A 15,397-nucleotide genomic window follows, 5' to 3' on the forward strand; every position below is an offset into this window, starting at 1 on the left:
TCATTCTTGATGCGCTTCAGGGTTGCTTGTTTGAAGTACGTGAAGGCAGACATTCTTCTTGTTTGCTGCTATTATTACTTGTGTATTGATTTCCTCTGAATCTTGTCTTTGGTGAAAACTTCTTTATTCTTGGCATTTCCTTTGCAGAAATGAATCACAACAGCCATTCACGTGTGTAAGTAAACAAAAGAAAGTGATCACTGTCTGTTGTCAAATGACGTTCAATTGTCATACTGATTACAGGCTGGAAAACTATTGAAATGTAAATCAAAGATACTAACATCACAAGAACATACCACGAGGTCATATGCACGAAATATTACAGTAACACGAAAATGGGTGTGGCACTTGATGGACAACGTATTGTAAAATTGACGATATCTCGGAAAATTATTGTCAGGTTTCCATGAAGCAAAGCTCATTTTACAAAGGAAACTACAAAGCATTTGAAATAACTATAAAAGAAATTTCGATTTGTTGAGCCGATTTCGCGCATGTCTCCCCTTACGTCGGAGGGACGGGCAGAGCCGCCACTTCGTCGAATATCCTCGCTTATCAAATCCTTCTCCACCTGCGGTTTCGATAGGGTTGTGCTTTGTCATCCATGAAAATGAAGTCAGAACCCAATGCACCCCTGAAAAGACGCACGTGGGGAGGGAGTACCGTGTCACAGCGACGTTGACGATTGGGTGTACCGTGTTTAAAGATTTGGAGGTCGTGTGCCCACACAACATCATGACTCCCCTCACCATAACGCCTGTATCACCAAAAAGATTATGTTGGACAATGTTTCTGGGTGCATTACGTATTCCCATCTCCTGCCACTTGCATTGTCGAATATTATCGTTTTGGTGATTCAGATGTTACGGTGTGGGGAGGCATAATGTTGCGTGGATGTACTGCCGATTTCTATGTAATTAATCTGGACTATAAATGCTTTCAATTTCCACCAAATTCTCATATTCTGGGCCACGATAAGTGTACTTGCTGCTTATCTTTACAAACGTCTATTCCGAAACAACATCTATCAACACACAATGATCAAGAAGAAAACAGTAGTACACAAATGATACTAATAATTAACTGAGATTCACTGTTCTAGATGTTAGCTATTACATTAAGATAAATGAAATACTAGCAGGTTTGCAACGGAACAACTTGCATCGACTATTGTGGGTGCCATTGAGTGAATTGCTAAATACACTATCATCTACCTCGCCGTGGCTCCTTCGAGACACTGTTACATTCTGGTTGAACTCCGTAAAGCGTCTACAGCCAATTGCATTGTTTCATCTCTCCCGTAACGTTGCGCAAAATTCGTTTTGGTGTTTCCTTACATTTTTTTTCATCTCGCCAGTCAAATTGTTCGTAGCAATGTTTGCTGTTGTTGTGTAATACCCCCTTCTACAGTCTAAAAAAACACACCTTCCAGAACATTCCTTCTAAATGCACTCCAGAATAATAGTTACTTCTCTAGAAATATGGAAAGTGTGTCACCATCCTGACTTACAGTCGAACGCGGCGACATTATCTTCCACACCTATAATGAGTTGGTTAGGCTTAATCCCAGTCTCAGTGTGTGGTGAGATGCTTTCCTCAGTTTCCCTTATCGTTAGGCATGCCTTGCACTGAGACACGCATGTACACCCTTCTTTAAGCAGTGAACGGAAACCTCTGCACTATTCAGAAAGTTTCACTTTCCACAACTAGATAAAAATGAGTGAAAAACCCCAAATATTCATATCCAAATTCAAAGGTTTACTTCTGGCACAGGAGTTTCTCGCAATATAACTTTTCTCTGTAATGCATTACGTAATTGCAAATTCTCTCATAATGTTTTTCGCATTTTATTAATTTTTAATACGTTCGCTTATTAATTTTGTAACCAGCATTCTGTAAACCATATACTGACTCGTACCATGACCAAGTATCTATAGTATATACACTACTGGCCATTAAAATTGCTGCACCAAGAAGGAATGCAGATAATAAACGGGTATTCATTGGACAAATATATTATACTAGAACTGACATGTGATTACATTTTCACGCAATTTGGGTGCATAGATCCTGAGAAATCAGTACCCAGATCAACCACCTCTGGCCGTAATAACGGCCTTGATACTCCTGGGCATTGAGTCAAACAGAGCTTGGATGGCGTGTACAGGTACAGCTGCCCATGCAGCTTGAACACGATACCACAGTTCATCAAGAATAGTGACTGGCGTATTGTGACGAGCCAGTTGCTCGGCCACCATTGACCAGACGTTTTCGATTCGAGAGAGATCTGGAGAATGTGCTGGACAGGGCAGCAGTTGAACATTTTCTGTATCCATAAAGGCCCGTACAGGACCTGCAACATGCGGTCGTGTATTATCCTGCCGAAATGTAGGGTTTCGCAGGGATCGAATGAAGAGTAGAGCCACGGGTCGTAACACATCTGAAATGTAACGTCCTCTGTTCAAAGTGTCGTCAACGTGAACAAGAAGTTGAAACATCCCCTTTGAACAATTATACATGACTGTGCTTCAACTGACACACAATATTTTTTTGCGCAACGCAATCTGACTCAAAAATCCGTACAAAAGTATGGCCCTGACTAACATTAACCTATACGTTTCACAAATCACTTACCTCACAAAAATCTTCGTTACTCGAACTACTGCAATACAGCGAGCGCCACTACTGCCAGCTAAATAAAATATTCAAACTACTGAAGGCACTAACTACTGATAGGCATAGTTAGCAAATGAAAGATTTTGATAGAGAACAAAGAATATATTTACCTTAATAGTGTTCAAAAGTCATAATATACATATCAGTCCATGATATTCAATATTACAAATTACTCTTTCTGCTGGACGCACGTCCAGATCGTCCACTTTCAAAATTCCGCCATCTCTCTCCCCACATCTACCACTGCTGGGGGCTCACCTCCAACTGCGCAACGCTACACGCTGTTAACCGCCAACTGCCCAACACTACAATGGCAGACAACAATGCAAACTAGCCACAGACTGTACATAGCATAGCCAGTGATTTTCATACAGAGTGCCACGTGGCTTTACCAATAAGAAAACCTAAACAGCCTACTTACGTTGCCCCCCATGCTCCCAACAAAAAATTTTACAAATTGTTTTGGGCACCGGCCAATACATATTTGTCAACAATTTTTTAACAATTACAATAACAAAGAAATGAAATGCACACACTTATTGATACAATGTTGGTCAAAAGCTAAAATTTTCTCGCATTCCATAAAGACAGTCCTGATCGTTCATCACAGTAAAATAGCAGTGTTTTTCTCAAAGTCTGAGCAGTAAAAGAAAATGCACACGGATGTAGTGGATTTCCATGCAGTCCTGAAGAAGTAGTGTTGTCCTTCCAACGGAAAGACAGTGTTGACTCTTGACATGCAGACAGGTAATGGACCACAACAGAGCAAACCCACAGCAGAGTCAGTCAAAGTTTTGAAGAATATTGGTAGGTAGGTCATCACAGAGCAGACCCACTGTAGTCCTGGTAGAGAGTATGGTATTGGTGGGCCACCAGAGGTGCAGACCCACTGTAGTCCTTGTAGAAATAATGGTATTGCTGGGTGATCAAAGACGCAGACCCACTGTAGTCCTTGTAGAGACGGCCAGCAGCCATCTGTTGCGACTGTGCAGGTGCACAATCACCATCGAAGAGTCTTGCGGACAATATAGTAAGTCCATAAACCACCACTTCTGCACTCACAAAGTTTTTGGAATTGTCCTTAGAACCAGCAATGCTGTTGACGAGTCCCTTGCTGAATTATTAACACACGTGCAAGCACTAACAGTCCCTACTACTCACATATTGTCCATATACTACGACCAACAGAAACGTGTGCAGTGAAATGTGACTTACAAGTAACTTAATTTGATGAACTGGTGTCAATTACAATTTTATAACATAAGAATACAATAACAAAGATACAAAATACATCATTAAAGAACATAACAATACAGATAAAATTTGTAGTAATAGGGGCCGTACAAAAGAATAGAAATAAACATATACATCGGTGTTACAGGAATTATGACATAAGTAAATACATAAAAGATCGGAATAACTTTTGAAAAATCAACTTCACACATGAGCATTAAAACAAAACAGAATAAATATGTCTAAATATCTTTACAAAGTAAATAACATACACTCCTGGAAATGGAAAAAAGAACACATGGACACCGGTATGTCAGACCCACCATACTTGCTCCGGACACTGCGAAAGGGCTGTACAAGCAATGATCACACGCACGGCACAGCGGACACACCAGGAACCGCGGTGTTGGCCGTCGAATGGCGCTAGCTGCGCAGCATTTGTGCACCGCCGCCGTCAGTGTCAGCCAGTTTGCCGTGGCATACGGAGCTCCATCGCAGTCTTTAACACTGGTAGCATGCCGCGACAGCGTGGACGTGAACCGTATGTGCAGTTGACGGACTTTGAGCGAGGGCGTATAGTGGGCATGCGGGAGGCTGGGTGGACGTACCGCCGAATTGCTCAACACGTGGGGCGTGAGGTCTCCACAGTACATCGATGTTGTCGCCAGTGGTCGGCGGAAGGTGCACGTGCCCGTCGACCTGGGACCGGACCGCAGCGACGCACGGATGCACGCCAAGACTGTAGGATCCTACGCAGTGCCGTAGGGGACCGCACCGCCACTTCCCAGCAAATTAGGGACACTGTTGCTCCTGGGGTATCGGTGAGGACCATTCGCAACCGTCTCCATGAAGCTGGGCTACGGTCCCGCACACCGTTAGGCCGTCTTCCGCTCACGCCCCAACATCGTGCAGCCCGCCTCCAGTGGTGTCGCGACAGGCGTGAATGGAGGGACGAATGGAGATGTGTCGTCTTCAGCGATGAGAGTCGCTTCTGCCTTGGTGCCAATGATGGTCGTGTGCGTGTTTGGCGCCGTGCAGGTGAGCGCCACAATCAGGACTGCATACGACCGAGGCACACAGGGCCAACATCTGGCATCATGGTGTGGGGAGCGATCTCCTGCACTGGCCGTACACCACTGGTGATCGTCGAGGGGACACTGAATAGTGCACGGTACATCCAAACCGTCATCGAACCCATCGTTCTACCATTCCTAGACCGGCAAGGGAACTTGCTGTTCCAACAGGACAATGCACGTCCGCATGTATCCCGTGCCACCCAACGTGCTCTAGAAGGTGTAAGTCAGCTACCCTGGCCAGCAAGATCTCCGGATCTGTCCCCCATTGAGCATGTTTGGGACTGGATGAAGCGTCGTCTCACGCGGTCTGCACGTCCAGCACGAACGCTGGTCCAACTGAGGTGCCAGGTGGAAATGGCATGGCAAGCCGTTCCACAGGACTACATCCAGCATCTCTACGATCGTCTCCATGGGAGAATAGCAGCCTGCATTGCTGCGAAAGGTGGATAAACACTGTACTAGTGCCGACATTGTGCATGCTCTGTTGCCTGTGTCTATGTGCCTGTGGTTCTGTCAGTGTGATCATGTGATGTATCTGACCCCAGGAATGTGTCAATAAAGTTTCCCCTTCCTGGGACAATGAATTCACGGTGTTCTTATTTCAATTTCCAGGAGTGTATTATTAAAAAAATTCTACAATGTAACTCTTATCAGCTAAACACATAAAGACAGGAAAAACACAAATACACAAGGGTACACAAACACATAGCGGAATAATACAAAAGGAAAGGATTGTTTTACTGCAGTATTTTGCAAACAAAACTTTGTTTACTTCTTGGAGATCTCCCTTCATTCATCATTATTCCCAAAAAGTCCTATATATAATTGCTTTCTGTGTTCTATTCATATTTCTTTCAAAATAATTATTTCTCAGTATACAATACTCATTTTGGCCCAAATCTTATTCATATAACTTCTCAATGCATTTCTTCCATTTCATCACATCTCGTTCTCTCATATAGCCCACCCCATCTTAAGCTAACTTAAATCTACTGAGCTCAGATGCTAAACTAAGGGACGAGGCAATGCAGGAGCATAAAACAATTAACACAAACAGCAATGACAAAAAATTCAAATTGGCAAAGCAAGCAGCAATATTACAACTAATATAAGGCAATGATCAGCAAACAAGAAAAATAAATCAGTAGTAAAACTGGCTTAACAGAGTAATACAAAGTGACATTCAGTAGTACTATGCATGGCAAACAGCAGCAGCAAATGCTATAACTAATACCTAAACATAGCAAAGCTCAAGCAGAAAAAATGTTACACTAAAGACAACAATGCAGATAAGGGAAATGTCTATTCACATCTTAATGTCTACGAAATTAAAGTGGTGCACCACAACTTATTCTACAAAAGAAATTACCAAGTACTTGAAAAGAAAATTCTGTATGAAATTCCTGTGAAGGGAAATGTCTTTTTGTGCTCCTTCGACTTTTTTTATTTTTTAAGTACGTCATCGAGTTATTATTTACTGTATCTGGCATAAAATATTTATATAAGTACATCTATAAAATGTTATTTTAACCAATGCTGCAGTGCAGCTAGAAACTAGATATTAAACAAAATGAGCAAACTCTCAACTAGACAATAGATGTAAAATGTTTCTCAACATTTCATTAGGCATTTTAGTAAATATCATAAATTAAGAGCTCCACAGTATAATCATATGTTTTCAAGTTTGAGTGTGTCGTATTTGCGATGCTTTCTACAAAGAAATGTCAATAGCGAGGATAATGGCCTCTTTTCTTTTCTCCACCTGTGCCTCTGAAAGGCACACAGTAATGGCTTTTTTCCAGGTGACTGTCACGCAGCTGAGTGCTTTCAGTGCATTACGTCAAGGGGACCTACCTTCCTTACCGAAATATGTACATCAGTTTCCGCTACAGTGACAGTTTGATACAAATAAGATTTCACAGGTCGAAATATTTGCGTTACAAATCTGTAGAAACAAAATCTTATAAATATAACAGTGTCCAAAAAATTTTCGCTGGCATTGTGATACATTCACGCATTTACACACATTTCATAACTCTTAAAGTACGATTCTTGGTTTCCAACATCCTTTTTCACTAGTCAGAATAGCTAACCACTACTCATAATTCCTTACCTTATTACACATATACATATTCGTCGACACTTCTTCAATATTTCATCATAATAAATACATAGCATAATCAAATTCCTCATATAGCATCAGCTTATTGATCATAAACATACCTCAACAGCATAATACACATTGTCATCATAATAATATCATAAAAACTCAGCCAAATCTCAAAAACGTCGTAGCTTTCTGCAATAATTTCAAAACCTAAAGAAAATTCTCTGCTCATTTCAATAGTGTCATCTACCTCAAACGTACTTCAAAAATCATTATCCCATACCAAATACATCATTCAAAGCTCTCATAGTATCACAATGGTTCCGAAAAAATATGAACAGTTCACAAAGTACAGACAAGATACAATTTCATAAGTGTGAAGTTATCCAACCGTGTAATTACGTAAACATCTGTCACCGATGTAGTAAAATAAATGTTTGTCTCTCTCAGTTAAATGATCAGATAGCTGTGTAATTTACGCGTTAGACAAATGTGGTACCGATGTGTAAAGTTGTATAAGCAAATACCATATTAGCTAGGGCACCTTGTGCTTGCCAAACACATGGTACGCAAAGTAGGTGTGTACCCCCCTGAGAATTAATGTAATTATAACCTCAGGTGTTACAGATTACAGCAATGGAATGAAATGTATCACGGAAAACCTTTGCATCATTGTAATTGAAAACCTTTAAAAATAAATGTTTTAAGTACAAAATTAATCACTCAAATACGTATACTGTAGCGCTAAACTGTGCTTCTTGTTGTAAGATAATCTCTGTGGAAGTGTCGTAGTTATCGTCCTCCGAAAGCTAAGTTCTGCAGAAGTCAATGTACTTCCCTCATGATAAACAAAAGTGAAATGAATGAGATTTTCACTCTGCAGCGGAGTGTTTCTCATTCTGGAAACATCCCCCAGGCTGTGGCTAAGCCATGTCTCCGCAATATCCTTTCTTTCAGGAGTGCTAGTTCTGCAAGGTTCGCAAGAGAGCTTCTGTAAAGTTTGGAAGGTAGGAGACGAGGTACTGGCAGAAGTAAAGCTGTGAGTACCGGACGTGAGTCGTGCTTCGGTAGCTCAGTTGGTAGAGCACTTGCCCGCGAAAGGCAAAGGTCCCGAGTTCGAGTCTCGGTCGGGCACACAGTTTTAATCTGCCAGGAAGTTTCAAAAGTGAAATGCTTTGCGTATAGATATCTTACTTACTACGCTTATTGCCGTGATGAAGAAAGTACTGTGCTGTAACGTATTGTTGTGCTACGGAAAAGGATGTCTCATTGTAGCTATACCGCAAAAGTTCCTACTAAAACATGTTTTCCTTTCCAGAAGAATTCAGAAAACTGTGCAGATATAAAACAGAAACACCGCAAAAGCAACATTGTAAATTGTCACTCATTAGTAGCGTCGTGATAAAATCTTGTAGCTGTCACATAAACTAACCACTGTGTCATCTGGTATCTCACAGAAAGTACTTTAAATCCAGAATGTATTTTCAAGTAAACCAAAATGTTGCATTAAAATCTCGTCAGCAGTACTGGTATATGCTCTAAGTATGTGAGTCTTATAGTCGTTACGTAATCATACAACTATGTACACACACAATAACACCGTGTCCTCTGTTCACTATAACAATGCATTCGTAATTTCTGTTTAAATAAGTTCTCTTGGTTCTTGACTGGATATTTAACTTCTAACATTGTTGCATGTTAACAGATTCTAAGTCTGACAAAGCACACTAGTAATGTAAAGTGAAAATTTTATAGCAAAGACTAAGTTAAAAAAAAAACAGATTGTCTCTCAATAAACGGTTTTACATGTGAAATGTGGTGCAATCCTTTACCCTTTCTAGTGTGCAGAGTTCTAACTTCAAAGCAATTATCAGTTTGTATACATCGGTAAGGAATACTAAAAGTTTTCTCAAGGTTGGCGTCTATGTTTTTCTCAAGCCCAGCCGGCGCACGTGGCTGCCTGCGGTGCGAGTCGTTGTCTGTCTCTTTGTTGGCGCGCGTCGTTATTAGGATTAGGAGACCTAACTTCTACAAATTCACCTTGTCAAGAGGGCCCTGCCCTGTTTGAATCCCGCCAGTTCTGATGAAATTCAGGTCTGTCGTTATGACTATATCATCTGTCATCATGTCGGTAGATTCCATAATTTCTTTCTTGTTGGTCACGTGGTGGAGAATTTCTCCCTGAATCGTAACTGCGCGCTGGACCGTTGCATCTGAAGTTATTCTGCCTCCCTTGATAATAATTATTTTGGTTCCCATATTGTCTGTTTCTCTGATTGTCTCTGTGATAGTCATTACCGCGGAGAGGTGATCTTCCCCTGTAATTATTACTTCTCTGCCAACGGTTGTCATACGGGTGGTGTCTGTTTTGGTCACGATTTACGTTGTAAGAATAGCCTTGTCGTGTCCATTTATTATTTCTGTCATCGCGGAATTGTGATGGATGTGACCTGTAATTGTTGTGCTCCTGTTTTCACGTTCCACGATTGTTAGTGTCAATTTCCAATTCCTGTAACAGTCCCTGAAAAGCTTCAATGTCGTCTTTGCAACGTCCTGCCAAAATAGTATGTCGTAAATGTTCAGGCAATTTGATTAAGCAAATGCGGATGAGTTCTGAGGGGCTGTAAGGGTTTGACAGGTCATGTTTGACAAGACTAGAAAATTCAGATTGTTCGAAATGTTTCATCATTATGATGCTATGTTTTACTCAGTCTTGTGTAGCTTGAGACCAATATGCTGAGAGGAACGCATGATAAAATTCTCCTTCACTGTGACAATCGTGAATGACCGATCGCATTCTTTCAGCTGGTTCATTTCTAAGTAGCCACACATAAATTCTAATCTGTGCTCTAATGACCAGTTGGGAGGAAAACAATTAGAGAATTGATGAGGCCACGCTTGTGGATGAATGTCGTTGCCAGAATTCTTAAATGTTTTGAATTTACTTGTAGTAATGAACAGCTTATAGTCAAAATCATCGTGTCGGCGAGTAGCATATCAGTCATTGTTACGTCGTGTCGGCGGTTCCATCTGAAAATTCGGTGCACCTTGCCAATTTCTTTTATAATTTCCGAAATGCCCTGTGTCATTATTTTGTGGCTTTTCCGTATTTCTAAGTCCCCCTTCCCCTGTTGGAGCGCGAGTGTCCTCTGAGATATGTAATTTTTGTATTACTTGTGCCAACTGATCTTGTACTTCCCGGATTTCTCTTTTGTGTTGGCATTAATTTGATTCTGATTTTGTTTGAATTTACTAATTTGTTTGTACTCTTCTGTGTCAGTGAAGGCTACAGGTCTTGTATCATTTAGATCATTATCCACCTTTGTAGATAAGTTAGTGAACTGATCCGAAAGTTCGGCTACTTCCTCCGATTGTGTACTTATTTCCTCAGTGTGTTTTTCTGAACCAAGTTTCAGAGTGTCCATTTGTGTTGAAATCGTATCTACTATGTCCTTTAAGTTTTCCTGAGTTTTTGCAAGTTGCGTAACCGAATCGGTAGATGAAACTGAGTCAATTTTAGCTTGCAAGGTCTCATGATTTTCATGAACAATAGTTTGCAGTTCTTTTATGGCTGCTTCGTGATTCTGTAATGTATTTTCATGCCGCGAAAAAATAGGTTGGAAATGCTCACAAATTTGTGTTTTTACGTCATTACAGACTTTTGACATTTCGATTCGATTTTATGTAACTCAGTATTTAAATCTTCGCGTGTTTGTTCAAGCGTATGTTCCACTGAGTCTAACTTTTGAAGCTTTTGTTCCATTGAGTCTAACTGTTGCTGTGTTTGTTTCTGGTGTTGTTCCATTGTATCTAACTTTTGAAGCTTTTGTTCCATTGTGTCTAAGTTTTGAAGATTTTGTTCCATTGTGTCTAACTTTTGTAGCCTTTGTCCCATTTGTTGCATTAACTGTAATAACAATGCACTGGTGTCTGAAACATGTTCCTAAGTGCTTTTCGGCAGTGAAGTTGCACCGGCAACATTCACATTTTGAAAAGCAGAAAATGTGTCTTGACTTATTTGAGAAAACGGTGAGGACCCAAAACCTGAATCTGCAGTATTTGCAAGATTGTGTCGTGTCGTTCCCGAATCCTGAGGCGGGCTGTTGCCGACCGATCGATCGATAATGCTTCCCTGTTCACTAATTGTTTCACTGTCTACACCATTATTTGCAGCCCGCTCCATTTCCCTATGCACAATTACCAAATTGCTACCTTGAAAATTAGTTAATTCATTACTCGGCGGCGCTAACACACTGCTTTCGCTTTCACTGTCATTTCTCAGTTTACTTTGGAGCCTAGTATTACGTTTTTCACACGCCATTATTGTCACAATATTTCACATGACAACACAGAAAAGCACAATTTTAAGAGCAAAATAAGAAAACACATTAACATAGCATTGAAAATAATATCTAGTAAATCGCAAGCGCAGCTGCGAAATACTTGATGCAAATCTACATGCATGCCACAACTGTTTTACTGTACAACAATGAAAGACTGCAACTACAAAGGAGATTCTCTCTACAATTACGCGCTAGCAATAAACAAAAGCTACAATAATTGCACAAACTACAAGAAAAAATTAGAAGATTTCAGTGAGGTATCCTCGGCTAAGAGTCGACATATGAAACGTCCCCTTTGAACAATTATACATGACTGTGCTTAAACTGACACACAATATTTTTAGCGCAACGCAATCTGACTTTCAAAAATCCGTACAAAAGAATGGTCCTGACTAACATTAACCTATACGTTTCACAAATCACTTACCTCACAAATATCTTCGTTTCTCGAACTACTGCAATACAGCGAGCGCCACTACTGCCAGCTAAATAAAATATTCAAACTACTGAAGGCACTAACTACTGATAGGCATAGTTAGCAAATGAAAGATCTTGATAGAGAACAAAGAATGTATTTAACTTAATAATGTTCAAAAGTCATAATATATATACCAGTCCTTGATATCCAATATTACATATTTACTCTTTTTGCTGAACACACGTCCAGATCATCCACTTTCAAAATTCCGCCATCTCTCTCCCCACATCTACCACTGCTGGCGGCTCACCTCCAACTGCGCAACGCTACACGCTGTTAACCGCCAACTGCCCAACACTACAATAGCAGACAACAATGCAAACTAGCCACAGACTGCACACAGCATAGCCAGTGATTTTCATACAGAGCGCTACGTGGCGTTACCAATAAGAAAACCTAAACAGCCTACTTATAAAGTGACCGAGACGTGTAACCAATGGCACCCCATACCATCACGCGGGTTGATACGCCAGTATGCCGATGACGAATACACGCTTCCAATGTGCGTTCACCGCGATGTCGCCAAACACGGATGCGACCATCATGATGGTGTAAACAGAACCTGGATTCATCCGAAAAAATTACGTTTTGCCATTCGTGCATCCAGGTTCGTCGTTGAGTACACCATCGCAGGCGCTGCTGTCTGTGATGCAGCGTCAAGGGTAACCACAGCCATGGTCTCTGAGCTGACAGTCGATGCTGCTGCAAACGTCGTCGAACTGTCGTGTTGATGGTTCTTGTCTTGCATACATCCCCATCTGTTGAATCAAGGATCGAGACTTGGCTGCACTATGCGTTAGGGCCATGCGGATACGATGCCTGTCATCTCGACTGCTAGCGATACGAGGCCACTGGGATCCAGCATGGCGTTCCGTATTACCCTTCTGAACCCACCGATTCCATATTCTGCTAACAGTCAATGGTTCTCGACCAACGCGAGCAGCAATGTTGCGATACGATAAACCGCAATCGCGATAGGCTACAATCCGACCTTTATCAAAGTCGGAAACGTGATGGTACGCATTTCTTCTACCTACACGAGGCATCACAAGGTTTCACCAGACAACGCCCGGTCAACTGCTGTTTGTGTATGAGAAATCAGTTGGAAACTTTCCTCATGTCAGCACGTTGTAGGTGTCACCACCGGCGCCAACCTTGTGTGAATGGTCTGAAAAGCCATTCACAGCTTCTTCTTCCTGTCGGTTAAATTTCGCGTCTCTAGCACGTCATCTTCGTAGTGTAGCAATTTTGATGGCAAGTAGTGTACATATAGGTTAAGAAACACTTTCTTGGCCATATAACCGTTGTCTTTCTCCGCCAGCGTTATAATTCGGTATTTCCAGGAGTTACGCACCAAACCAACAAGGTGCTTTAATTATATACTTATTCTGTAAATAAAACCACCTTTTCCTGGTGCCAATTAATTTATTTTTCCCAGATGCATTTCACCTTTTTCTTGTTCTAAGGCAGCATCTTTCTGCGGAAGATGGTCACGCAAACAAATTTGTTACTTTAATTATGCATTAATTAAAGACAGTAACGGTCAAAAAGCAGACGACATGACGTACTTCGCAGCAATTCTCAGGGTGTGGACTCAGACAGAGAAGTGGCGGCATTCCTGTGGTGTCCAGCTGGGTACCTAGCTGCAGCCCCCGGCCGCGGGCCGTTGCCCTGCCCGTGACGTCACTCCGCAGGCCAGTGTCCGCCCGGCCGTGCCTTTGATGTGTGCCGCCACCGGGCCGCCGCAGGAACTCTGGACCCTGCCACGGGCTTGTGGGCAGACCGCCGACGCGAAATTAAAGTCCCCTGCCGTCCTCTGGCACACGAGAACGCTGTTGTCCTGTCCTGCCGTGTCACCCAGCGCCGTCGATGCTGAAACAAAGCTTGACTAATGCGAGGAGGACTCACACACTGAGCGTTCCGTACAAAAATATATATTTCCAGCCATACTGTGTATCGAGAATTGCAACGATTTTTGCATCTTATCGACATCGATATTGGCAAGATATTGGTCGCGAGAATTCCAAGACCGTATCAAAATCTGTACAGTTGTTCCTCAGACTAGCCGGGACGTAGAGAAACAATCAAGTAGGTGATTTTGGTTTAAATATGTAGAGAGATAAGTTTTACCAAAATATTTTTCATTTACTCCTTAAAACATAGGTCAGCGGCCTTGCCGCTGTGGTAACACCGGTTCCCGTCAGATCACCGAAGTTAAGCGCTGTCGGGCTGGGCTAGTACTTGGATGAGTGACGATCCGGTGTGCCAAGCGCTGTTGGCACGGGGGGTGCACTCAGCCCTTGTGAGGCAAACTGAGGAGCTACTTGATTGAGAAGTAGCGCCTTCGGTCTCGTAAACTGACATACGGCCGGGAGAGCGGTGTGCTGACAACATGACCCTCCATACCCGCATCCAGTGATGCCTGTGGGCTGAGGATGACACGGCGGTAGGTCGGTACCGTTGGGCCTCCCAAGGCCTGTTCGGACGGAGAGTTTTAGTAAAACATGACTAAAACTTACATTCTATGTTTGCATGCAGTAATGTTCGTCTGTGATACTTTTGACTGACGATGAAAGCAATGTACGTACGAACGGATGTTATTCAATCTGTATATTGAGCAAGCAATGAAGGAAACAAAAGAAAAATTCGGAGTAGGTATTAAAATCCATGGAGAAGAAATAAAAACTTTGAGGTTCGCCGATGACATTGTAATTCGGTCAGAGACAGCAAAGAACTTGGAAGAGCAGTTGAACGGAATGGACAGTGTCTTGAAAAGAGGGTATAAGATGAACATCAACAAAAGCAAATCGAGGATAATGGAATGTAGTTGAATTAAGTCGGGTGATGCTGAGGGAATTAGATTAGGAAAGTAATAATGGAGTTTTGCTATTTGGGGAGCAAAATACCTGATGACGGTGGAAGTAGAGAGGATATAAAATGTAGACTGGCAATGGAAAGAAAAGCGTTTCTGAAGAAGAAAAATTTGTTAACATCGAGTATAGATTTAAATGTCAGGAAGTCGTTTCTGAAAGTATTTGTACGGAGTGTAGCCATGTATGGAAGTCAAACGTGGACGATAAATAGTTTAGACAAGATGAGAACAGAAGCTTTCGAAATGTGGTGCTACAGAAGAATGCTGAAGATTAGATGGGTAGATCACATAACTGATGAGGTGGTATTGAATAGAATTGGGGAGAAGAATTGCTTGTGGCGCAACTTGACTAGAAGAAGGGATCTGTTGGTAGGACATGTTCTGAGACATCGAGGGATCACCAATTTAGTACTGGAGGGCAGCGTGGAGGATAAAAATCGTAGAGGGAGACAAAGAGATGAATACACTAAGCAAATTCAGAAGGATGTAGGCTGCAGTATGTACTGGGAGATGAAGAAGCTTGCACAGGATAGAGTAGCATGGAGAGCTGCATCAAACCAGTCTCAGGACTGAAGACCACAACAACAACAATAAAAATTTAACAATTATCAG

The 15,397-nt window shown here is 41.8% G+C and overlaps 1 protein-coding gene and 1 pseudogene across 1 annotated transcript in view; both read left to right on the forward strand.

Moving 5' to 3' along the window:
• Window positions 1-15,397, forward strand: part of LOC124598405 (Down syndrome cell adhesion molecule-like protein Dscam2) — a 701,156-nt gene that overhangs the window by 326,588 nt on the left and 359,171 nt on the right. The window lies entirely within an intron of this gene.
• LOC124559249 lies at window positions 14,077-14,194 on the forward strand (annotated as a pseudogene).

This window comes from Schistocerca americana, chromosome 1 (genome assembly GCF_021461395.2).
Source record: "Schistocerca americana isolate TAMUIC-IGC-003095 chromosome 1, iqSchAmer2.1, whole genome shotgun sequence".
NCBI lineage: Eukaryota > Metazoa > Arthropoda > Insecta > Orthoptera > Acrididae > Schistocerca > Schistocerca americana.